Genomic DNA, 24,919 nt, shown 5'->3' on the forward strand with positions numbered 1-24,919 from the left:
TGACATCTGGGGTGGAGGTGAGTGTCGGGACATAGATGCACGTGAGATTAACTGGGCCCGCGCTTGTTGACAAGTGAAGAGTAAGAAGTCTCTCTGAGCCTACTGTGGGTGGTTCACTCATCTCAAGTGGCGTGTATTTTCCTGTGAAACCCACTCCATGCTCACGAGTTGCCTCTTGGGCTTTCCCCTGCCAGAAGAAGGTGTAGTGTTTCTCTTTGAGGGATCCACTTTGAACGAGTCTAGTTTCTTGCAGCACAGCAATGTCCACATTGAGCCTTGTGAGTTCCTTGTCAATCACAGCTGTCTTGTGTGTGTCATCAACCTGCAGAAGGTTGTCGGTAAGGCCAGGACACATGGTCCTCACATTCCAGCTTGTGATGTGAAGGACTGGTGTCTTCTTTGTTGAGTTTGTTTTTCTTGGTGCATAGATTATCAATACGTCTGTTGAGAGATGACTCTCTAAGCTCCAAGCACCCATTGAAGCAAGCAGGTCGTGGCTTCACAGCACCTAACTGACTGGGGGCTGCCCAGCTTGGAGTGAAGGGTAGCTATCCAATGAGACACTATGAGCTCTGCCACTGTCCGAAGTAACCCCTGGCGCTCATTCTCTACACCAGTTGAATGAGAGCTTATGATCAGTAACTGTTTATTCCCGGGTTGTGCGCATGTTTAACCACGAAGCTGGAGTGTCCACTTCAGGGCAGAGGCCTGGGCAAACATTATGGAGACCCGGAGCATCAGGACCCCCTCTCAGCATTGCTCGTATTGTCCAAAGGAAAGGAAAAACCAGTACTGTTTGGTACCTGCTCTGCTGCAGGAGCTGCTGGAAAACTGCCTGATAAGTAACAGGTAACCGCCTCCAGGACTCCACTCCGGATTTACTCTCCAGGTTTACTGCCTCAGCCTTCTTATTTATTTATTTAGAGATACAGTACTGAAACAGACCCTTCCAGCCCACCGAGTCTGCACTGACCCTCAACCAACCATTTATACTAATCCTACATGAATCCCATATTCCCACCACATCCCCGCAATTCCCCTCCCACCTACCTACACTCGGGGCAATTTACAATGGCCAATTTACCTATCAACCTGCAAGTCTTTGGCTGTGGGAGGAAACCGGAGCACCCGGCAGAAACCCACGCAGTCACAGGGAGAACTTGCAAACTCTGCACAGGCAGTACCCAGAATCGAACGCGGGTCACTGGAGGTGTGAGGCTGCGGTGCTAACCACTGCGCCACTGTGTCTTCTTGAGACACCCATTGAGAAGTGAGACCTTTTGCCCAGAGACGGGGCTCTGTTTCTTGGCATCAGGATGGAACCACACACCAGTGGACCTGTATGACATGCACAAGGATATCACACACTGCCCCATCCCTGGTACAGATCAGAGTCAGACACTGAACAGATTGCAACACACAAGGACATCACAACCTTCCCGCTCTCTGGGACAGGTCAGTGTGATACACCAAACAAACAGCACCCCACAGGGACCTCATAAATGCCACGTCCTTGTGACATATCAAGGTCAGACACTGCAAATATTGCAACCACAGGAACGTCACAAATTGCCTCATCCCTCGGTCAGCTCGGTGTCTGACATTGAACATATTGCAACAACAAGGACATTACTGTATAACTCCCTCCATTCTGAAAAACAAGCATTCACCCTACTTTTTACCCTGCAGCCAATTTTGGATCCACACTGCCACTGCCCCTTTAATCCCATCTGCTTGAATTTTGTTAGCAAGTCATAGAGAGATGCAAAACTGAAACAGGCCCTACGGCCCACTGAGTCTGTGCTGACCAACCACCACACATTTATAGTAATCCTACACCAATCCCATATTCCCTACCACATCCCCACCATTCTCTTACCTACATTAGGTGCAACTTACAACAGTCTTTGCTTGTGGGAGGAAACCGGAGTACCCAGCAGCAACACACATAGTCACAGGGAGAACTTGCAAACTCTGCACAGGCAGTACCCAGAACTGAACCTGGGTTGCGAGAGCTGTGAGGTTGCAGTGCCAACCACTGTGCCATTGTGCTGCCCCAAGTCTAGTTTATGGTACCTTTTCAAACACAATTTTGATGTCCAGACACGTACCATCAACCTCACCACCCTCGTCAACTCTCTCTGAAACTTCATCAAAGAAATTAATTCATTACTTATTTCAGACACAATCTTCTGTTAACCAATCTGTCCTGGCTGTCATTTATTAGCCCATGTTCTACCAAGTGACAGCTAATTTCCTCCGATATAATTGTCTCTAAAAGTTTCCCCACCACCGACATTAGACTAATTGGTCTGTAGTTCCTGGGTTTATCTCTCTTTTTGAACAGGGCTGTAATATTGCAGACTTATCTTTTAGTTCTGGAAAGTCTATTGCAGACAATCACTTTGGGCTTGACTTTAACCAATTAAAGCAACAGGATACTTGATTAATAAGTCCAGAACTTTTATTGAGAGTAAAATAGTACTTAATAATTGAAAGTAAAATTATACTTAACAAACTTGGGGAATATAACTTTACAGCTCTGGGGACTGGTCGAGCTTGGTCTCAGAGTGTCACGGTCCTCTTTGTCCAGTCTAGATCCCTCATCAGGTGGAGAACTTGGTTGATGATCTGAGCCTTTACCCCTGAGGTTTTCTCGTGTTCCTGCACACTGAAACCTTACAAGCTCCCTACTTTTAACCCCTGGATGGCCATCACACTACCTTTTAAAATAATAATTGGTCCTAGCTGTTGCTAGGTACATTTAATTAGTTCTTAATGATGTCTTCCACTAACAGCCACCTGTCCTCAGAATCTCAGATATGAGTACAATGGAGTGGTTTCACACTGTCTCCCAATCTGATCTGAAACAAGTTTCCTATTCATTAAATCGAGACTCTTGAAGGTCACGATGTACCATACCATGGGTTTTTTCAGGGGTCCTAGAAAGGTCCATTGTTTGAATAAATTTAGCTGAAACTGCCCTTTCCCACAAAGACACAGAAACTCACAGTAATTAGATTGAACAAACTTTAAATGAAAACCCATTCTCTCTAAAATGATTATTGATTCATTAGTTATAACTCAATCAAGGTTCATTACTTTTACAATCATCTGTTTCAGGATGGGTAGCTACTCATTAATTATGCAGGATATAAACGTTAGGACTGAACACAAAATGGTTCCTTTGGTCATGTGTTCATTATAAAATGGCTTTCTTAACGTTGTTAGTTATGACAATGGATACATTATAAAAATGGTCAAGTTAAACTAAGATCGAACTACCCAAGCTTACCTCCATCCTCCAGTCCTCTGGCATCATTCCCATATTCAAGGAGGATTGAAAGATTGTTGTTTCAGTCTCCGCTATTTCCACCCTTACTTCCCTCAGCAACCCAGGATGCAGCCCATCCTGACCTGGTGACTTTTCTACTATGAGCACTGCTAACCTTGTAATTGTCTCCTCTTTATCTATTTTCATCCCCTCCAAATTCTCCACTTCCTCCTCCTTTACAGTGACATTTGCAGCATCCGGTTGTTTTGTGATGACAGATGAAATGTACTTAATTAGTGCCTCAGCCACACCCTCTGCCTCCACAGGATCTCCTAATTGACCCACCCTTTCATTGACTGTCCATATGTTGGTAAAAGACTTCAGTGTTCCCAGTTATGTGACCTGCTAATCTTTTGTCATACATCTTGCTGATCTCTTTTCCTTTTTCAGCTCTCCTCTGCACTTCCTGTATTCTGCTTGTTTCTGTACTGCATATGAGTCCTCACATGATTTCTCAGTGAATGGTTTTTGAACTATTTTGTAAAAGGATTTAGTTTTGTAAATTTCTCCCTCGCTCCCCTCATGGTCAGGCAGAAAGTTTAACTGCTGTGTTTTCAAACAGCAACAGCTTTATTTGAAAAGCCATTGGGACAGGATTCCGGGTTTTAATCCAGTCACAAATCTGGTTCTGATGTCTTGTGGCTCCAGCTGTCACATGACCTGTCAGAGGATCACCTCATAATTGACCCAGTCATGGAGCTGTGGGTTGATGTTTAAATTGTTGCAAAATAATTTTCCAGAAGGACAATCAAAATGAATCGATATATAAAAGGTAGATTTTGTGAATTTGTGCTCCCAGTGAAAATTCCTGCAGAATCTGCTGGTTTTCATCTCCCCATTTCCCCACAGGAAGCTCTGTGCTCAGAGTCTGTATTCATTCCATCAACATTATACAGAATCATTTCATGGGAGACCCCAGTGTGAATTGTAAGCAGGTGGGTCAGTTTTAACTTTCAAAGTAACACAGAAGCAAAATACTGCAGATACTGGAAATCTGAAATAAAAACAGAAAATGCTGGAAATACTCAGCAGGTCTGGCAGCATCTGTGGAGAGAGAGACAGAGTTAACTTTTCAGATCTGTGACCTTTCATCGGAACTGAGCTGAAATTGTCTGAGGGACTGCGATTGTGGAATCAATTTCAGGGTCAAAGACATTGTACTTGGTAAGGATAGGAAGATGGAGATTATTAAGTATAGTGCAAAAATATAGATGCTTTTACATTATTTTAATCAAAATTGATTTAAACTTTGTGCTCATGAATCCTATCTTTTGATGACAATGACACTGATAACAATGGAAAAGGCAAGACTTGCATTTCACGACCACAGGACATTGCAAAGCCTTTTACAGCCAATGAAGGAAGGACTTTTCAAGTGTCGTCACTCAACAGTACAATAGAGTACCCTACAATAAAGATGTATAAGATTCCCACCACACAAGTGCCAGACCATAACAATCCCAAACAGGAGAGAATCGAACCATCTCCCTTTGACATTCAATGGCATTACTGTAAATCTGAGTTCTTTTTGCCTTCAGTCTGGTTCAGTAAATATGCCGAGTCGGATGTGTCGGTAAAATCAATTACTTTATTTGTGCATTTAGCCAGCTGACTTACTCTAATGCAACGACACTGACTCCACCCCAGAGTCTGTCGGGTCCACCAGAGTAAGTGTTGTTCGTGATACAGATGCTACTGTTTATACATTAAGATTCATGCTACACCCCCTTGTTTAACCAATCAGTGCAGTACAATTTAAATTTCAACCAGGTGATAACGTGGAGTACCTTTGTCACTGAGGTTAACAATACCCTTTATTCTCGATACATACTTGTTACTAACATAATATTGTTTTGCATCAGCAAGATAAAAGAAAACAGACAAGCAAGATAATTAGCAAAAGCAGAGGTATGAGAAACAACATTCTGGTTTCGCTTCACACAATTGTCATGAGTCCTGTGATCCTGTTATCCTTATCAAGTTGCAGCCTGCAGTAACACCAAGCAGTAGTCGTATCATATACGAGGGGCCCTATATTCCTTATCATCACTCACACAGGGATGGACAGCATGTTTCACAGAAGTCCATTTGTTTCAAACCACAGGGAGTCACACAATCAGGCCATAAAAGAACCGATGTCCTTGCAATTACCAGTGTCGGCTAGTCTTTACAATCTCACACTCTCTGCTTTTACTTTCAACTATTTCATTGTGGTTTCTGCCACTTAAAATCAAAGCTTAGCAAAGCTACTATTCATAACTTGCTATATTTCCCATTAAGCATAGTGCCATGTCTTTCTGCTCACTTCCACATTACCATCGCTGAATCCCCCACTCTCAACAACCTGGGGTTACCATTGAGCACCAACTGAACTGCAGTAGCCATATAAATATTATGGCTACAAGAGCAGGTCGGAGACGAGGAATCCTGCGGCAAGTAACTCACCTCCTGACTCCCCAAAACCTGTCCAAAAGTCAGGGATGTGATGGAATACTCTCCACTTGTCTGGCTGGGTGCAGCTCCAACAATACTCAAGAAACTCAACAGGACAAAGCAGCCCACTTGATTGGCACCCCATTTACAACATTCATGCCCTCCATCACTGGCACACAGTGGCAGCAGTGTGTACCATCCACAAGATGCACTGCAGCAATGCGCCAAGGCTCCTTAGACAGCACCTTCCAAACCTGCGACCTTTATCACCTCGAAGGACAAGGGCAGCAGATGCATGGGAACACCACAACCTGCAAGTTCCCCTCCAAGCCACACACCAGCCTGAATTGTAACTGTATCACCGTTCCTTCACTGTTGCTGGGTCAAAATCCTGGAACTCTCTTCATAACAGCAGCACATGGACTGCAATGGTTCAAGAAGGCAGCTCAGCACCACCTTCTCAAGGCAATTAGGGATGGATAATAAATGCTGGCCTAGCCAGCGACACCCACCTCCCATGAATGAATAAAAAAATGATAATATCCTGTAATCCTCCGAAGAAGAAAATGCAGATGGAAATGAAAAATAATAAAACACAGTCAGCATGGATTTCACAAAGGAAGACTTGATTAACCTTATCTTTGAAAAATCAAAAGCAAGAGTAATATAGCAGATGTAGAAGAGTTTAAGTTAATAAAGCCTCATCCATTTATGTGCTTGAACGATCAAATTGTGGGTTAACAAACAAGCACACTAACTGACAGAGCTGCATGTTGTGCTTTCTAAATTACCCGAAAGCAGGGTGTTAATGAGTTAAATCTTCAGGCTGCTGCAACCAGAATAGCCATTGTCCACGATCAGTTTTACTGTTATAAATAAAGGATGGAACATTCATCGTGAATCTATAGAAACAGTCTGGTCCTGCACACTGCAGACACATCCACGTCATCACCAACCAGCTCTCCTATAATTGGTGCAGTTATTTGACTTTGCCCCATTCGCTCCATGGAATTACTTTTAAAAGATTTTAAATTACAAGCAGTTTTGTTAATGTTCAGCCTTTGAGAAGAAATCATTCCCTGGCCACAGCGGAGAGAGCATTGAATATAAAACAGTAGACTACCAGGTAACACAGTGAAAGCTGATCAGCTAATCTATAATTACTTACATTTCTTACTTTTGCTCTTGCTATTCGGTTTTTCATCCTTTTCAGTTCCTGACTGTGGATATTATTGTGATTAAATGTGAAAAGATGCACTTTGTCTCAGCCCCGGTATATTGGCTCTTTCTCTGTACAGTGCTGTACACACTCAGATACTGACAGTGTCTCTCCCTCCCTCAACTTTCCAGCCCTGACGGTGCAGAAAGCGCTGCTCAAAGTTACACATTCTGACTGTTTACAGTTGATTAGTGAGAGATTATTAACGTATCCTTCTGCAGCCCTGCCTCGGTTAATAACAGCAGATCGAAGCCACATTTCAGATACAGAAACAATTATTCACTCTTCCCCAGAGTGAGTGAGGCCGGGACAAGCAGCAACATTCCAGCCCCACACTCTGCAATTACCCAGCACCAGCAGAAAGCAGTGAATACAGATTCAATCAGTGGGTTAATGTCCATTACAGGGATGCAAGATTCCACTGCCCAGGACAAACATCCCCATACACCGAGAACAAGCTCAGGAAAACCCGGGGGAGTTAATATCCCAATCACTGAGCATTCCAGCAATATTGAACAAGTTCCTGAACTGAGTGAACCTTTCAAATTGCAGAAGTGATGATGAGGTCAAAAAGGTCTGAAGAGTTGAGGTGACTGAGCGGTTTGAGCTTCTCTGTTCAGGTTGCAGCTTTCACTGGAGGCATGTGTTTAAATCCCACTTCTGACAACTTGATTTTCAGTTACTTTGCAGAGCTTCCTTGAAGGTTTGAGGTAGAGTAAATACTGAGGAACTGCTTCTAACTGCTGAACGGTCAATAACCGAAGGCTGCAGATTTAAGGTGACTCACAAAACCAGAAGGAACTTGAGGAAAAATTCCTTCCTGCAACATGTGGTTAGGATTTCAGTTATGTGGATAGCTTGGAGAAGCTGGGGTTGTTCTCCTTCGAGAGGAGATTTGATAGAGGTGTTCACAATCATGAGGGGTCGTGACAGACCCGATAGAGAGAAACTGTTGGTAGAAGGATTGAGACTCAGGTAAAAGCTGTGGCTCAGTTGGTCACACTCACCTCGAAATCACAAGCTTCTGGGTTCAAATTTCACAGCTGACACTCCAGTACAGCACTGAGGGTGTTGAAGGTGCTGCCTTTCAGGTGTGATGTTAAACCAAGACCTGGTCTGCATGTTTGGGTGAATGTAAAAGATCCCATGCTGCAATTTCAAACAAGTGAAGAGCAATTCTCCCTGGTGTTGTGATCAATATTTGCCCCTCAATCAGATCAGTTGGTCATTATCACATTGCTGTTTGTGGGTATTAGCTGCTGCATTTCTGACATTACAACAGTGATGACACTTCAAAAGTATTTCATTGTTTATAAAGTGCTTTGGTATGTCCAGTGGTCAGTAAAGGTGCTATATAAATGCAAGTCTTTTCTTTCTTTATCACAACACATAACTGTGTAAACAATGGTTCCTCATGTCATCTCTGCTGCTTCTGCCAATCACCTGATATCTGTGTCCTCTGCTTACTGACCCTTTTACCACTGGAAACTGTTTCTCCTTATTTAAACTATTGAAGAACTTCATGGCTTTGAACAAATGTGTCAAATCTCTTCTGAATTTTCTCTGCTGCAAGGAGAACAACCCCAGCTTCTCCAATCTCTCCACAGAACTGAAATCCCTCACCCTGCTACCATTGTGGTAAATCTCTTTTTTATTCTTTCATGGGATGTGGGCCTTGCTGACACAATATGATTCCTGTCAACGCAGCGGCCCGCTGACATCATCGGACGGTGCCAAGCTGTGCATAGGCACAGCTACATCTTGCCAGGATTAAGTGGCACAGGCGTAGGATCATGTCATTGCGCAGCACCAACATCATCGCATATCCGCGCCTGGTCCATCTTCGCACATGTGCGCGAAAGCGTCATCGGGTATCCAGCCCCTCACTCAGCTGGAGGAAGCGGCTGAATAGGAGACTTTGAAGCTGGAGATCTCCCCCCTCGGCAACTCGCTCCAGGCCTCGACGCTTCCTCCCCTCAGCCGCTCGCTCCACACCTCGATGCTCCCCTGGACAATTGTTCCCCACTCGCGTCGTCCAGTACTATGGCCGCTTGCTCTCTGCCCCCCATCCCCCGCTCCAGCCGCTAGCTCTAGGCCGTGCCACTTCCCTCCTCTAGGCCACTCACTACTCGCTCCTACGTTACACTTTGCAGCTCACCTTGCTTCTTCTGGCGGAGCGTGGAGACTGGACAAACGTGGGAGAAAGTGGGGGAGAGAAGGGAAGCAGCGCCGCATTGAGGTAACAGCTGGAGGGGAGGTGGGGGGTGGGGAGTGAGCGAACGACCAGAGAATGGGATGACGTGATCGGGAGACAATCGGCCAGGGAAGTAGGGGGGGTGGAGCAGCGAGGTCTGGAGCGAGCGACTGTGGAGTGTGGAAGTGGCTGGTGCGAAGGAGGGGCGGAAAGCGAGTTGTGCCACCTGGTGGTTGCGTTGTCAGCAAACGCCGCCTTTATTGTCCATCCTTAATTGCCCTTGAGAAGGTGGTGGTGAGCCGCCTTTTTGGAGCTGCTGCTGCCCACGTGTTGTACGTAAACCCACAGTGCTGTTAGGAAGGGATTTCCAAGATTTTGATCCAGTGACAGTGAAGGAATGGTGATATAGTTCCCAGTCAGGACAGTGTGTAACTTGGAGGGGAGCTTGCAGATGGTGGTGTTCCCATTCATCCAATGTCCTTCTAGATGGTCGAGGTTGGGGGTTTGGAAGGTGCTGTCGAAAGAGGCTTGGTGAGTTGCTGCAGTGCATCTTGTAGACGGTACACACTGCTGCCACTGTTCACTGGTGGTGCAGGAAGTGAATATTTAAAGTAGTGGGTGGAGTGCTGATCAAGTGATCTGCTTTGTCCTGGATGGTGTTGAGTTTCTTTGGTGTTGTTGGAGCTCCACTCTTCCAGGCAAGTGGGGAGTATTGCATCACACTCCTGACTTGTGCCTTGCAGATGGTGGACAGGAGGTGAGATACTTGCAGCAGAATTCCCAGCCTCTGACCTGCTCTTGTAGCTATGGTATTTATATGACTGATCCAATTCAGTTTCTGCTCATTGGTAACCCCCCGGATGTTGACAGTGAAGGATTCAGCAATGGTAATATCATTGAATGTCAAGGGGAGATGGTTAGATTCACTCTTGTTGGAAATGGTCATTGCCTGGCATTTTTGTGGCGTGCGTGTTACTTGCCACTTATCAGTCCAAGCCCAATCTTGCCCAGGTCTCTCAACATATGGACACGGACTGCTTCAGTATCTGAGGAGTTATTAATGCAACTGAACATTTTGCAATCATCAGTGAACATTTCCACTTCTGACCTTATGATGGAAGGAAGTTTATTGATGAAGCAACTGAAGGCGGTTGGGGCCTAGGACACTACCCTGAGGAACTCCTGAGCGATGTCTGGTGCTGAGATGATTCGCCACCAACAACCAGCACCATATTCCTTTGCACAAGGTATGACTCCAACCAGTGGAGATTTTTCTCCTTGATTGCCATTGACTTCAATTTTGCAAGGGCTCCTTGATGCCCTTGGCAAGAGCAGTCACTGTCACCTCCCCTCACCTCCTGAATTCAGCTCTTCTGTCCATATTTGGGCCAAGGCCATAATGAGGTCAGGAACTAAGTGGCCCTGGCAGAACCCAAAATGAGCATTGGTGAGTGGATTATTGCTGTGTATGTGCTGCTTGATAGCACTGTCAACGACACATTCCATCACTTTACTGATGATCAAGAGGAGGCTGATCGGGGAGGAATTGACAAGGTTGGATTTGTCCTGCCTTTAGTATACAGAACATACCTGGGCAATTTTCCACATTGCTGGGTAGATGCCAGTGTTGTAGCTTGGCGGGCGGCGTGGCTAGTTCTGGAGCACAAGTCTTCAGCACTGCAGCCAGGATGTTGTCAGTATCCAGAGCCTTCAGCCATTTTTTGATAGCATGTGGAGTGAAGTGGATTTAGATTGGCACCTGTGATGCTGGGGACCTCAGGAGGAGGCCGAGATGGATTATCTACTTGGCACTTCTGGCTGAAGATGGTTGCAAATGATTCAACCTTATATTTTGCACTGATATACTGGTCTCCCCTATCATTAAGGATGGGGATATTTGTGGAGCCTCGTCCTCCTGTTAATTGTTTAATTATCCACCACCATTCAGGACTGGATGTGGCAGGACTGCAGAGCTATGATCTGATCAGTTGGTTGTGAGATCACTCAGTTCTGTCTATTGCATGCTGCTTCCGCTATATGACATGCAAGTAATCCTGTGTTGTAGCTTCACTCATTTTTAGGTCTGCTTGGTGCTGCTCCTGACATGCCCTCCTGCACACTTCATTGAACCAATATTGCTCCCTTGGCTTGATGGTAATGGTAGAGTGAGGGATATGCCAGGCCATGAGGTAACATATTGTGTTTAAATACAATTCTGCTGCTGCTGATGACCCACAGTGCCTCATGGATGCCCAGTTTTGAGCTGCCAGATCTGTTCATTTCTTCCCTCAGAAATAATTTGAAAAGAAATTCTGAAGAAATGCATGAACTAAATAAAAAGGAGAGAGAAATAAATACTGACAAAATAGATGGCAGCATTTGGAAGGTAAAAAGATTTCAGTTTTATTATTGATGTGTGAGAGGAATATATCACACTTTGGGGCTTCTGTAAGTGGATTTACTGATAATCTGGGGAATTGATGGGAAGCTGCTTCATGGTTGGTGGAACAAATTCCCGCCCTTAGGGTGGCGCCAACAGCTGCATCCGTCCAATAGCAGACAGAGTAGAAGTACTGTATCAGGCCTTGTTAGCTCAGTTGGTAGAGCATGAGACTTTTAATCTCAGGGTCTTGGATTTGAGACCCTTGTTGTGTGGTTGTTCTTCCCTTTTTCAGTCTTCATCAGCAGAGAGTTCAAGGAGTGTTTGAAATTACATTCAACAACATCACCAGATTTCAACTACTCCCCCGCCCCGCCCCCTCCCAGTGCAGTTGATAGGACCCTCAACCTCTGCCTTCCCCCTTCCCCTCCCTCCCAGAACTGCGACAGGGTTCCCCTTGTCCTCACTTTCCACCCCACCTGCCTCCACAGCCAAACGATCATCCTCCACCATTTCCGCCACCTCCAGCGTGATGCCACCACCAAACGCATCCTCCCATTCCCCTGTCAACATTCTGAAGGGATTGTTCCCTCCGCGACACCCTGGTCCACTCCTCCATTACCCTGACACCTCGTCCCCTTCAGAAGGCACCTTCCCATGCAATCGCAGGAGATATAATACCTGCCCTTTTCCCTCCTCTCTGCTCATTATCTAAAGCCCCAAACACTCCTTTCAGGTGAAGCAGCTATTTACTTGTACTTCTTTCAATTATGTATACTGTATTCACTGCTCACAATGCGGTCTCCTCTAAACTGGGGAGACCAAACGCAGATTCGGTGGAACACCTCTGCTCAGGCCGAAACCATGACCCTGAGCTTCTGGTTGCTTGCAATTTCAACACTCCCCCCTGCTCTCATGTCAACATTTCTGTCTTTGGCCTGCTCCAGTGTTCCAGTGAAAATCAACCCAAGCTCGAGGAGCAACACCCGACCTTTTGATTCGGCACTCTGCAGCCTTGTGGATTGAACATTGTGTTCAATAACATCAGAGTATGACTGGTGTCAGGCAACCACAAGCATTAACACACTCTTTGCCTTTGTCCCAGGACAGCTTTGTTATTTAATCTCTAATGCCCTCTGCCCTATCAAACACCTTCCCCTTTGTTCTCTCCCACATGCCCCTCCCCTTCACTTGTTTAAAACCTAATTCTTTTCTAACCAGTGTCAGTTCTGATGAAATGTCACAGACCAGAAACGTTAACTCTGTTTCTCTCACCACAGATGCTGCCAGAGCTATTGAGTATTTCCAGCACTTTTTGTTTTTTTGTCAGATTTCCAGCATCTGCAGTATTTTGCTTTTATTGTGTCAGAAAGTCTTTCCTTGATTCAGGACTCTTACCTCTCTCCAGAATCTCTCTGCTAAAGATTGAACTTTATCTCATTTCACTCATAGCTCAGGGTCAGTGTGGCACAGTGGGACTTCTGGCTGTCTCCCACTTCACAATCCATCAGTACTGAAAAAACAATGGGGAATATTACTGATATGTTGTGTTCTGTAACTTTTTAGAAACACTTTAATGTATATATTGTCTTCCAAAGCAGTGCCAGAATGGTGGCTTTAGTGTGTTGTTGAAATAGCTTTGTTGAGTTCGTGCTGTACTAACAGTTAAACAGTTCTTGGTTCAATACCAGGTTTTGGCACTTTCAACCTCTCCTGTGTATTTTTCTTTGGCTCCAATTGTCAAGCTGTTTGATTTACTCTGAAATTAGCACCAGAGAACCAAGGCACCAGCGAGCATGAGGAGCTGAAATTAGCACAGATCAAATCCACTTAATATTTCTGACTGAAGATGGTTGCAAATGCTTCAGCTTCATCTTTTGCACTGACGTGTTTAGCATCACCATCATTGAGGATGTGAATGTATTTGGAGCCTCCTCATCTTGTTAGTTATTTCATTATCCGCCACCATTCACGACTGGATGTGGCAGGACTGTGGAGCTGTGATCTGATCCTGAGGGAGATATCCGTGCGTGGAGAGGCGGGAGTGATCCTGAAGAGGGTGCGCGAGCCTGGAGTGGAAGCTTTCCGTGGAGGTGCAGGAGTCGGCCATTCAGCCCCAGTGTTTTATAAAGGTTTAGCATAACTTATTTGCTTTTACTCTATGCCTCTATTAATAAAGCCAAGTGTCCTGTTTGCTCTTAGCAATCTTTTCAAACCTTGATCAAAAAAGATTGGTGTACATTGTCTCATTCTTCCTCCTAAACTGTATCACTTCACAATTCTCTGTGTAAAATTTTATCTGTTGTGTGAAAGCCCATTTTACCAGTGTGTTTAAGTTCATCTGAAGTGTGTTACTGTCACTGGCATAGGACGAAATTCATGAGCATTCTTTGATGCCATCTCCGTGGAAAGAGCAATCTTACACACGAGCTCAAATTGGGATTTTGTGTGTTTAGTATCTTTCCTCATCCACCAATATAAGCACAAATCTGTCTCATAATGTACGGTCTAAGAATGTGCCAATGTTGCAATGTGGTGATAAATTCTTCAGTGTCACAATGTACTCACCAACTGTTTCACTACTTTTCTGATTTCTGGATCCAAGTTTGTAGCTCTCCGCGATCTCTAGTGGCTTAGGGTTGAGCCTCACTTCAACGAAGAAACGGAAAATTATGATTTAAAGATTACACTGTCAATCATTCACATCTCTGTCTTCTCCTGAACTTCGAGTTCAAATTTGTTTGTGAAGTTGAGTCACACATTAAGACAGCACAGTCTTTGTCTTTGTGAAGGAAGTGATTTGGGAATGGCTGTTTGAAACTGTCCCTTCTTGCACAGAAATTCAGTGCAAATACTTGGTCACTCACAATTTCCTTGAGAGAAATTTGTACACAATCGCATTCGACACGGAAACTGCCTCAGCATTAATCTCACTGAAGCAGAATGTGACTGTGTTGTATGTTTCAGAATGTTGGTGCCGTTATTTGTCGCTTTTAACCGAGACACGGACACAGGGCAAGGTTGATCCGAGGTTGGAATATGTTATCATTCAGGAGCAAGAAAAATCAAAAGGAACAAAATAAGAAAACCCAGTCTCCAGATTTGAGAATCTGTAGATCCGCTTTGGGAAAGTGAATCAGAGCAGAATGAAGGGTGAACTGTCCAGAAGAGATGAAGACACAGCTCAGTCAACACGTTCCCCTGGTTTATGATGCTGGAACATTCCTCACACAGAAATGATTCAACCCAATGACAAACATTCTTCCAGCTGATAATTTATGCTACTGATTTAAGGACTGTCTCATGTGGTTACCGAGTGATGAAGAGAAGATATTAAACTTTGTTCTATTCAATCTAGCTGTGATGAAGTTTGAATTTTTCCACCTTTTATAAACAGTATTTGAAGGGTCTCGGTAACAATGTTCAGTGTTGATGAGAGTGGGGTCTGGGTGAGAAGCTGCTGAGTGTGACAGGGTCAGGACTGGATGCAGGAAGTTCTCTGACAGTCTCCCTCTATCTCTCTAATGGGTTTGAGTTGATTTACGACTGGTAGCTTTTATTTTACTTTTCTTATTTAGAGATACAGCACTGAAACAGACCCTTCGGCCCACCGAGTCTGTGCCAACCAGCAACCCCCCATTTATACTAATCCTACATTAATCCCATATTCTCGACCACATCCCCACCATTCTCCTACCACGTACCTACACTAGGGACAATTTACAATGGCCAATTTACCTATCAACCTGAAAGTCTTTTGGAGGTGGGAGGAAACCAGAGCACCTGGCGGAATCCCACACAGCCACAGGGAGAACTTGCAAACTCCACACAGGCAGTACCCAGAACTGAATCCTGGTCGCTGGAGCTGTGAGGCTGTGGTGCTAACCATTGCGCCACTGTGCTGTTGTTGGTGTTTTGATAAATGAGGGAAGTTCCCTCCACCCACTTTTTTTGGACAGACAGTGTGGTGTAAGGATGTAAAGGGTTAATGCTGAAGATAGTGGGATCAACCCCTCCCACTGTCAGAGTGATGATGTAACAGTCACATGAGATGAAGTTTGGGAGAAGAGAGAGCAGCACCAAGGATGCTAGCTTAGCAGGCTTGATGAGTGAGTATCTCAAATTGTGTAAATTAGAAAAGAGTGCTTAGTTCTTTCAGCAGGAACTGTGTCCAGAAAATATCGAGAAACTCACAATTTTATTATTCAGGATTCGGAACACAGATATTAATTCCAAGTGACAGTTCTGGGACCAATTAACAAAAAAAGCAGAGAACAATATTGCTCACTGATTGAAATCCCCAAGTGGGGAGACAGTTAAACAGGTGATCTGTTGGGGCATCCTTCGATCCAAGGTTTTAGCAACATTTAATCTCCCTTTCTGGTGAAATTCTCTGTTATTTGCATCTTTTTTTATCAGCTTTGATGGGCGAGTGAAAAAACTGAAAAAACTGAACAGTTCCATCCTTTCTTTTCTTCCTTCGTCTCTTCTTTCCATCAGTTTCTCTTTTCTGTCCCAGATCAATATAATGATGAAAATTCCAATTTATTCAGCTGTTTCTGGTGTTTTACCCATTCCAATCAATATTTCAACATTCCAATCAAATCGATTTGTTATTCCACAGTGTCTCTCCATGTGTTTTATTCTGTTGTATTCTCTCACAGTCTGTTTGATGATCAATGTTGCACCTCACTCTATGTTCTGGTGAAGATCAGAAGCAGAGATATCTGCTTACCCCACCCGACAAGTCGGCCTGAGGCTGTGTCTCTCTGATCATGTGGAGTTAAAGCAATTCTTCCAGTCAGTTAGTTCAGTTGTCATTTCATGAGAAATTCGGTCATCATGACTTCGTCAGTGACCAAATGGTTCAGGTGTCTGAGTGTTGTTAATCATGATGTGATGAAATGATTGTATGTTCCAGTCTTTCCGTGGTGGGTTTTCACACTGAGGAGAAACGTGTTGGACATGGTCTGGAAATGTTTCACACCACTCCATTCCCAACTTCATTGACTGACAGAAGATATATTTCCATCATGACACAGCTGGCTGCACAGCCAGAAACTGTGTTGAAGTTGACAGCTATGCTTGGGCAACTGACAAGGTGGCCGAGAGGTTAAGGCGATGGACTGCTAATCTATTGTGCTCTGCACACGTGGGTTTGAATCCCATCTTTGTCGCTAGTTTATGAACTATTTAGTGTATTGTTTATGTGTAAAGTCAGCCTCAAAACCTGTTCTTGTCAATGTCCAGACAGTGACTCCAGAATTTGTTATACTTTATTAAAATTGAGACAGACAATTGGAATTCTTCACCCAAACTGCACTGGAATGAAGATCAAATAGGGATCACGAAACGGAGCAGTATTTTTCCTCCCCTCCTTCCTTCCATCTTTGCTTTCTCTGGATTTGGACCAAGTGAAAGACAAATGGGAAAAGCAAATGGCGAGGGAGCAGATGCAGAAAATTATCCTTTGGCAAGAAATTTATTTTCAAATCTTCTTGATAGATTAAGTGAGTGAGCAATGCTTTGGCAGATGGAGTTTAAAATGAGGGGTCATCTACTACCTAAGATAGATCAGAGTGTTTTTTTGTAAGAGGTGAGATGTTGGAAACGGCGGAGGAGCAGAGACCCGAATACTGAATTAATAAAAGCTAGTGGACTGGTCGAAAATAATGTGAAAAGTGAACAGAATATGAAGATTGGAACTCATGTTGCAGTGATATAAAGCTCTGTGCTCCTGAAGTAAATGTCCAAGCCCAGATTGTGGGGAATCTGTGGAGAGTGATTTGGTTTTTATTCATTCTTGGGTGTGAGTATCGCTGATAAGGCTAGCATTTTTTACCCATTCCTATTGCCGTTGGGAAGGTGGTGGAGAGCTGCCTTCTTGAACTGATGCAGTCCATATGGTGCAGGAACACCTACAGTGCTATTGGGGAGGGAGTTCCAGGATTGTGACCCAACAACAGTGAAGAAATGGCGATATAGTTCCAAGTCAGGATGGTGAGTGACTTGGAGGGGAACCTGCAGGTACTGAGTTCCCATGCATCTGCTGCCCTTGTCCTTCGAGGTGGTAGTGGTCACGAGTTTGGAAGGTGCTGCTGAAGGATACTTGGCGAGTTTCTGCAGTGCATATGGAGATGGTACACACTGCAGCCACTGTTTACTGGTTGTGGAGGGATTAAATGTTAACGGTGGTGGGTTAGGTGCCGATCAAGTGCGCTGCTTTGTCCTGGATGGTGTTGAGCTTCTTGAGTGTTGTTGAGTGGGATGTATTCCATCACACTCCTGACTTGTGCCTTGTAGATGGTGGACAGGATTTGGGGTGTCAGGAGGTGAGATACTTGCTGCAGAATTCGTAATCTCTGACCTGCGCTTATAGCCACAGCAAAGATGTGACTGGGCCAGTTACGTTTCTGGTCAAGATGTTGATGGTGGGGGATTTAACGATGATAATGCTTCTGAATATCCAAAGGTAGATTTTTTTCTCTCTCATTGGAGATGTTCACTGCTTGGCACTTGTGTGGCCAGAAGGTTGCTTGTCACTTATCAGCTCAAACCTGAATGTTGTTCAGGTCTTGCTGCTTGCAGGCACAGACTGCTTCAGTATCTGAAGAGTTGTGAGTCATCATCTAACATTCCCACTTCTGACTTATGTTGAAGAGAAAGTCGTCAGTGAAACAGCTGGGGTGTTTGGGTCTAGGACACTACCCTGAGAAACTCCAGAGGCAATGTCCTGGGCTGAGATGATTGGCCTCCTCTAACCGCAACATTTTGTTTTGTGCGAGGTACAACTCCATCAAGTGAAGAGTTTTCCCCCTGATTCCCAGTGACTTCAATTTTGCATGGAATCCTTGATGCCACACTCACTCAAGAGCAATCACTCTCACCTCTCCTCTGGAATTCCGCTCTTTTGTCTCTGTTTGGACCAAGCTGCAATGAGATCATACGAACAGAAGATCAGAAGAACTAGTAGCAGGAGTAGGCCATTTGGCCCCTCGAGCTTGCTCCGCCATTCAATAGGATCATGGCTGACCTGATCATGACCTCAACCCCACATTCTTGCCTGCCCACATAACCCTTGGCTCTCTTGTAGATAAAAATCTTGAAGACATTCAATGACCCAGCCTCCACTGCTCTCTGCGGTAAAGAATTCCAAAGATTAATGACCCTCTGAGAGAAGAAATTCCTTCTTCAATGAAAAACCCCTGAATCTGAAGCTATGTCCCCTAGTTCTAGATTCCACCACGAGGGGAAGCATCCTCTCAGCATCTACCCTGTCAAGTCCCCTCAGAATCGTATATGTCTCAATATGTTCTCCTTTCATTTTTCTCAGCTCCAATGAGTATTGGTCCAACCTGCTCAACTTTCCTCATCAGACAACACCTTCATCACAGGAATCAATCCAATGAACCTTCTCTGAACTGCCTCCTATGAAAGTATATCCCTCCTTAAATAAGGAAACCAAAACTGCACACAGTACTCCAGGTGTGGTTTCACCAGCACCATGTACATTTGTAGCAACACTTCTCTACTTTTATACTCCATCCTCCTTGCAATAAAGGGTAACATTCCATTTGCCTTCCTAATTATTTGCTGTACCTGCATGGTAACTTTTTGTAATTCACGTACATGGACACCCAGATCCTTCTACACCGCAGCATTCTGTAATCTCTCACAATTTAAATAATATTTTGCTGTTCTATTCTTCCTACCAAAGTGGATAACCTCACATTTTCCCACATTCTACTCTATCTGGCAAATTATTTCCTGGAGCTGAGAGACCCAGCCAGAACCTAAACTGAGCATCGATGAGCAGATTATTGTTCAGTGTGAGGTGCTTGATAGCACTGTTGGTGACATCTTGCATCACTTTGCTGATGATTGATAGTAGACTGATGGGGCGGCAATTGGTCGGATTGGATTTGTCCTGCATTTCTTTTAAGGAGAGGGCACAGTTGGGCAATTTTCCACATTGTCAAGTAGAGGCCCGTGTTGCAGCTCTACTGGAACAGCTTGGCTGACAGCGCAGCTAGTTTTGGAGCACAAGTCTTCAGTACTAGAGCCGGGATGTTATTATTGCCTATAATCTTTGCTGTATCGAGTGCCTTCAGCTGTTTCTTGCCATTATGTGGAGTGAAGCGAATTGGCTGAAAACTGGAAGCTGTGATGCTGGGGACCTCAAGAGGCTGAGATGAATCATCCACTGAGCAATTTCTGACTGAAGATGGTTTCAAATGCTTCAGCTTCACCTTTTGCACGAACGTGCTCGGCTCCACCAACATTGAGGACAGGGATGTTTTTGGAGACTCCTCATCTGGTTCGTTATTTAATTGTCCTCCACCATTCATGACTGGATACCTAGTTTATCAGGGCAGTGCCCTAGGCCCAACCATCCTCAGCTGTTTCATTGATGGCTTTCTCTTCAACATAAGTGAGAAGTGGGAATGTTCGCTGATGATTCACAACTCATCAGATACTGAAGCAATCTGTACCTGCAAGCAGCAAGACCTGAACAACATTCAGGCTTGAGCTGATATGTGACAAGCAACATTCTTTGATCTGATCCTGAGGGAGATATCCGTGTGTGGAGTGGCGTGATGTATGGAGAGTGATTCTGAAAAGGGTGTCTGAACCTGGAGGGCAGAATCTGTGGAGAGTGGTCCTCAAAGGATGTCCATGTCTGGAGATTTCGGAATTCTGAAGAGGGTCTCCGAGCCAATAGTGCTGGGATGTATGGAGCGTGATCCTGAAGTGGGTGTCCGAGCTTGGAGTGGCAGGATCTATGGAGAGTGATCCTGAAGTGGGTGTCCGAGCCTGGAGTGGCAGGATCTGTGGAGAGTGATCCTGATGAGTGTGTGTAAACCTGGAATGGAAGCTTTCTGTGGAGGTACAGGAAGAGGCCGTTCATTCCCAGTATTTTATAAAGGTTTAGCATAACTTATATGCTTTTACTCTATGCCTCTATTAATAAAGCCAAGTGTCCTGTTTGCTCTTAGTTACCTTTTCAATCCTTCTAACATTGGTGTGCATTGTCTCTCTGCTCCTGCACCCAGTTTAGAATTGTAACGTTTCATTTATATGGCATTCTTCTTTCCAAATTGTATCACTTCACACTTCTCTGTGTAAAATTTCATCTGTTATGTGAAAGCCCATTTTTCCAGTTTTTTTTAAGTTCCCCTGAAGTGTGTTACTATCACTGGCATAGGACAAAATTCCTGAGCATTCTTTGATGCTATCTCCATAGACAGAGCAATCTTATAAGTGAGCTCAAATGTAGGATTTTGTGTGTTTAGTATCTTATTTCACCCACCAATATAAGCACAAATATGTCACGTAAATCTTGTTCACTGCAGTCCCTGCTGCTGTTTGCTGCCTATATTTACAGACTTTTATCTCAACCTCGTCACCATGTTCTCTAATATATTCAGGGGGCATTAGCAGAGAAAATGTTCACCAAACATGGCAAGTGCAAGGAAATGTTTATTTATGTCATTATGTCATGAACATAATATACACATTTTTACATGTGTGAATCATCAAGATGTGTCTTCATAAATGGAACCCCGTCACAATAAACACTGTCACCTTTCAATGTTTAGCAGACAGGTTTGATGGCCTGATGTGTGTGAATCCCATATTAATGTGTCTGTACAAAGTTCGGGAAAAGATGGAGATATGAATAATTTACAGGGAAATCTTTTAAACATATTACCACATCTCTCACTCACAAAGATCTGCAAACACATGGATTCCAAAAGAACCTGAGTACAAAATCACCTAAAATAAACACAGCCAGAGAGACTTGCAATAACCTGTAGCTCAGGGAAAGTACATGATGTTATGGAAGGGATTCTGTTCCCTTTAAAATATTTTTTGAAGAAGTCATAATCAAACTGGATATATGTAGGACCAGTTCCTTTTCAAGAGGGCACCAAAAGAACCAATTTGGCAACTATGTTTACTGGTTGTCACATGATTCAAGTTAAATATAGAACAGAAACTCTGGTAACAGGGAGAAATGTGGACAGAGAAGTCAGTCATGCCCCTTAATTGGACAAGCTTGGCAGCAGCAGCGCAAACCTAAGACAGCAGAAAACTCAAAACTTTGGTTGTAGCAGTCAGTGTGTTTTACCTGCTGGAGTGAGCAGCTGATAAAGTTAGCCTGAAGAATCGTCAAGGAAGGAGAGAAGACCACAACCCAGTTTGTTTTCCAGAAATCTTTAAAAGACCCTGAGAAGTCCACTGAGTTAATGCATCTTGTCGCATGTCTTTGAAGAAGGCCTGCTAAAATTAATTCTCAATGCCTTCTGAAAAGAACTGATCTAAAATACCCTCGTGACCTGTCGACGTATACTCGGAAATTAGACTGGATTCCAGTTTTGGAGCAACATATCTCATCTGATGATTTCTTCAAAAATGAACAAATAAACAGCCCAAGAGGTTTTTTTTTGTCTGTAACAGAGTGCTGAATGGAAAAAAAACCCTTTTATTTTTTCAGCTATCCAGTGTGTGTGTGTGCATGTGGCTCGAAGATTAAAAAAAGGACTTTAAAAGTTGGTAAAGGTGAAAAAGGAGCTTTTAAAATTTCCACCTGTATGTTTATGCTTTACTTAAAGACTAGTTAAAACTTGTTCGACAATAAATGGATAATTTTGTTGTTCATTAAAGAAACCTGGTCAGTGTCTTCTATTCTGGGAAAAATAGAGTATATGATTGACTGTATCAGTATGTGGGTAAAGTTCACATCGATGTTGTGACCTGTGGAGAAGTGGGATGAGAATAAAGAGTGCCCTCCTCTGCCCTTAGTTGTCACAGCACTTGTGATCTGGCTCAGTAGCTTAATTGGTTCGAGTGTTTGTCTAATAATCAGAAAATCTTGGATTCATATCCTTGCTTCAAAAGTTTAGCTATCAATCATTTACATCCATTTTCTTGTGAACCTTAACTTTTCTTAAGAATTTCATTCACAAAAGAAAACAGCTCAGTGGTTGCCTTTGTGAAGGATGTGAGTTTGAAATGGCTGTTCCTGCTTGTACAGATGTTCAGTGCTAATATTTCAACGGCAACTCAATCCCCTACAATTTCTTTGAGAGCAATGTGTTTGCAGTTGCATTTAACCTGGAAAGCAGCTCAGCATTAATCTCACTGAATGAAAGTGTGACCGTGTTGTATGTTTCAGAGTGTTTCTGTCGTTTTGTGTCTCTTTTAACCAAGACTATAACACGACGCAGAGGGGAGGGTTGATCCGAGGTTTAGAATATATTGTCATTCAGGAGCAAGAAAAAGCGAAAGGAACCTAACAAGAAAACCCAGTCTCCAGATTTGAGAATCTGTAGATCCGCTTTGGGAAAGTGAATCAGAGCAGAATGAAGGGTGAACTGTCCGACTGCCCAGAAGAGATGAAGACACAGCTCAGTCAGCACGTTCCCCTGGTTTATGATGCTGGAACATTCCTCACACAGAAATTATTCAATTAATATTCATCGTCCAAGTCGGTCTGAGGCTGTGCGTCTCTGATCACGTGGAGTTAAAGCAATTCTTCCAGTCAGTGAGTTCAGTTGTCATTTCATGAGAAATTAGAAGTCATCATGACTTCGTCAGTGACCTCATGGTTCAGGTGTCTGAATGATGTTAATCATGATGTGATCAAATGATTGTATGTTCCAGTCTTTCCGTGGTGGGATTTCACACTGAGTTGAAACGTGTTGGACAATAGGCCAAGACCTGATGTGATGGAAATTTCACTTACTTACAGAAGCTCCATTTCCATCATTGCACATCTGGAGGCACAGTCATGATCTGAGCTGAAGGTGACCGTTCTGCCCAAATTTCCATAGAGGCAAAAAAGACATGTGATAGGTTGCTGGCACAAAGTTGGGTGATGAGGTGTTTGAGAGGTTAAGGTGATGTATTATTCATTCCTTCTGTTTTACATGTATGAGTTTGAATCCCATCTGCATCAACAGTCTATAAAATGTTCAATACATTGTTTCTTTGTAATTCGCCAGCTTTTGCTTAAAGTAGGACTTAGGCTGTTGCAGTACCCGTTAGAAAGATAGTCTAAGTTATTCTGAAGCCATCTTCCAATGTCATCTACATGTAAGCCTGATTTTAAAGGATAAGATGTAGTTTTTAAAAGTCACTTCAATCTTACTCAAGTCTTTACAAAGAAGCCAGGTAAATCTTTGATAAAAAGTCATATATATTTAGAGATCTTTTAAAAGCACTTCAATCTTGTTAATAAAAAGTCAGATGTAAATTTAAGAACTCTGATAAGGCCATGCTAAAAACTTACATACGATTAAGAAACAAAATACAACATTTAAAATGTCTTAACTCCCTCTGAAAGTCGACCCCTGCTGCTGCCGGTGTCTTCCTGGAATATTGGAGCTGTTGTGTCAACAGGAAATTCCTTCCCGAGCAGGCCCTGAGCCTGTTGGTACCGGCTCTAAGCCAACCAAGTTAAAAATCAGGATACATTGTGGGCAATGAGCCCAAATTGCTGAACTACAGGTCCCTGTCACTTTAAAGAGTGGGCTGGTGCGATTATGATCAGAGGCTCCTTCTGAGCACATTTCTCACCTCCATAATTTCCAGATGCTGGTGTTAGTGTGTGCATGTACCGGCAGTTGCAGTGCTGTTCAGACCCTCAATAGCAGTGAAAGTCTCAGTGTTCGCCGCCAATGGGGCTGTAAAATCCAGGCCAATATCTCACAGCCCTGTTAGATTTGCTCTCCCTCTGTACAAAATCAAACTCCACACAGTGTCTTTCACTCACTCCTGTTTCCAGCCCTGATGGTGCAGAAATCCCCTCTCAAAGGTAAACAATCCAGTTGATTTCTGATCAAATATCTCCTTCCTCATTCAATAGAGGAAACAGAGACATGAACAGGAGTCAGGTGCAAGGAAGTTTCACCAACAGAGCAAAGAAAGGCACCAACAAAAGTCACACCTACTTACCAAATAATTTCACTGTAATATTCTTTCACTTGTTTTGTAAGATGACTGCAATAAATCTGAAAATGAGCACCACGAGGTTTGTTTTCACTAGTCACTTGTTCTCCTCTGTTTGTCTGTCAGGTTTGCAATTCAGTTTGGATTGGATATTGAAGAGAATCTCTTTTCAAGATGATTGTACATCGTACTGTGTTCAAAGCAACCAACTTGTAAAATGGCAGATAATGAATGTTTCAATACCTGTGTGACCAGATTTTTCCAATGCTTTTCAACAGCTAGATTGATGATGCTTGTAATCTGTATCCTGTGGAGAATGGGAGAGGAGAATAAAAACATGGTGCATGAACAGGACAGACTGTGTAAAATGGGAGAACAGAAATACTGCCACCTCATTGAAGGTTA

General features: G+C 43.7%; 1 non-coding gene across 1 annotated transcript; it reads left to right on the forward strand.

The window, feature by feature from the left end:
* Window positions 1-16,655: 16,655 nt before the first annotated feature.
* On the forward strand, window positions 16,656-16,737 carry trnas-gcu (transfer RNA serine (anticodon GCU)). Its single transcript has one exon. It is a non-coding gene; the product is annotated as a tRNA-Ser (tRNA).
* The last annotated feature ends 8,182 nt before the right edge of the window (window positions 16,738-24,919 follow it).

Source organism: Heterodontus francisci, unplaced genomic scaffold (genome assembly GCF_036365525.1).
Source record: "Heterodontus francisci isolate sHetFra1 unplaced genomic scaffold, sHetFra1.hap1 HAP1_SCAFFOLD_853, whole genome shotgun sequence".
Classification (NCBI taxonomy): Eukaryota; Metazoa; Chordata; class Chondrichthyes; order Heterodontiformes; family Heterodontidae; genus Heterodontus; species Heterodontus francisci.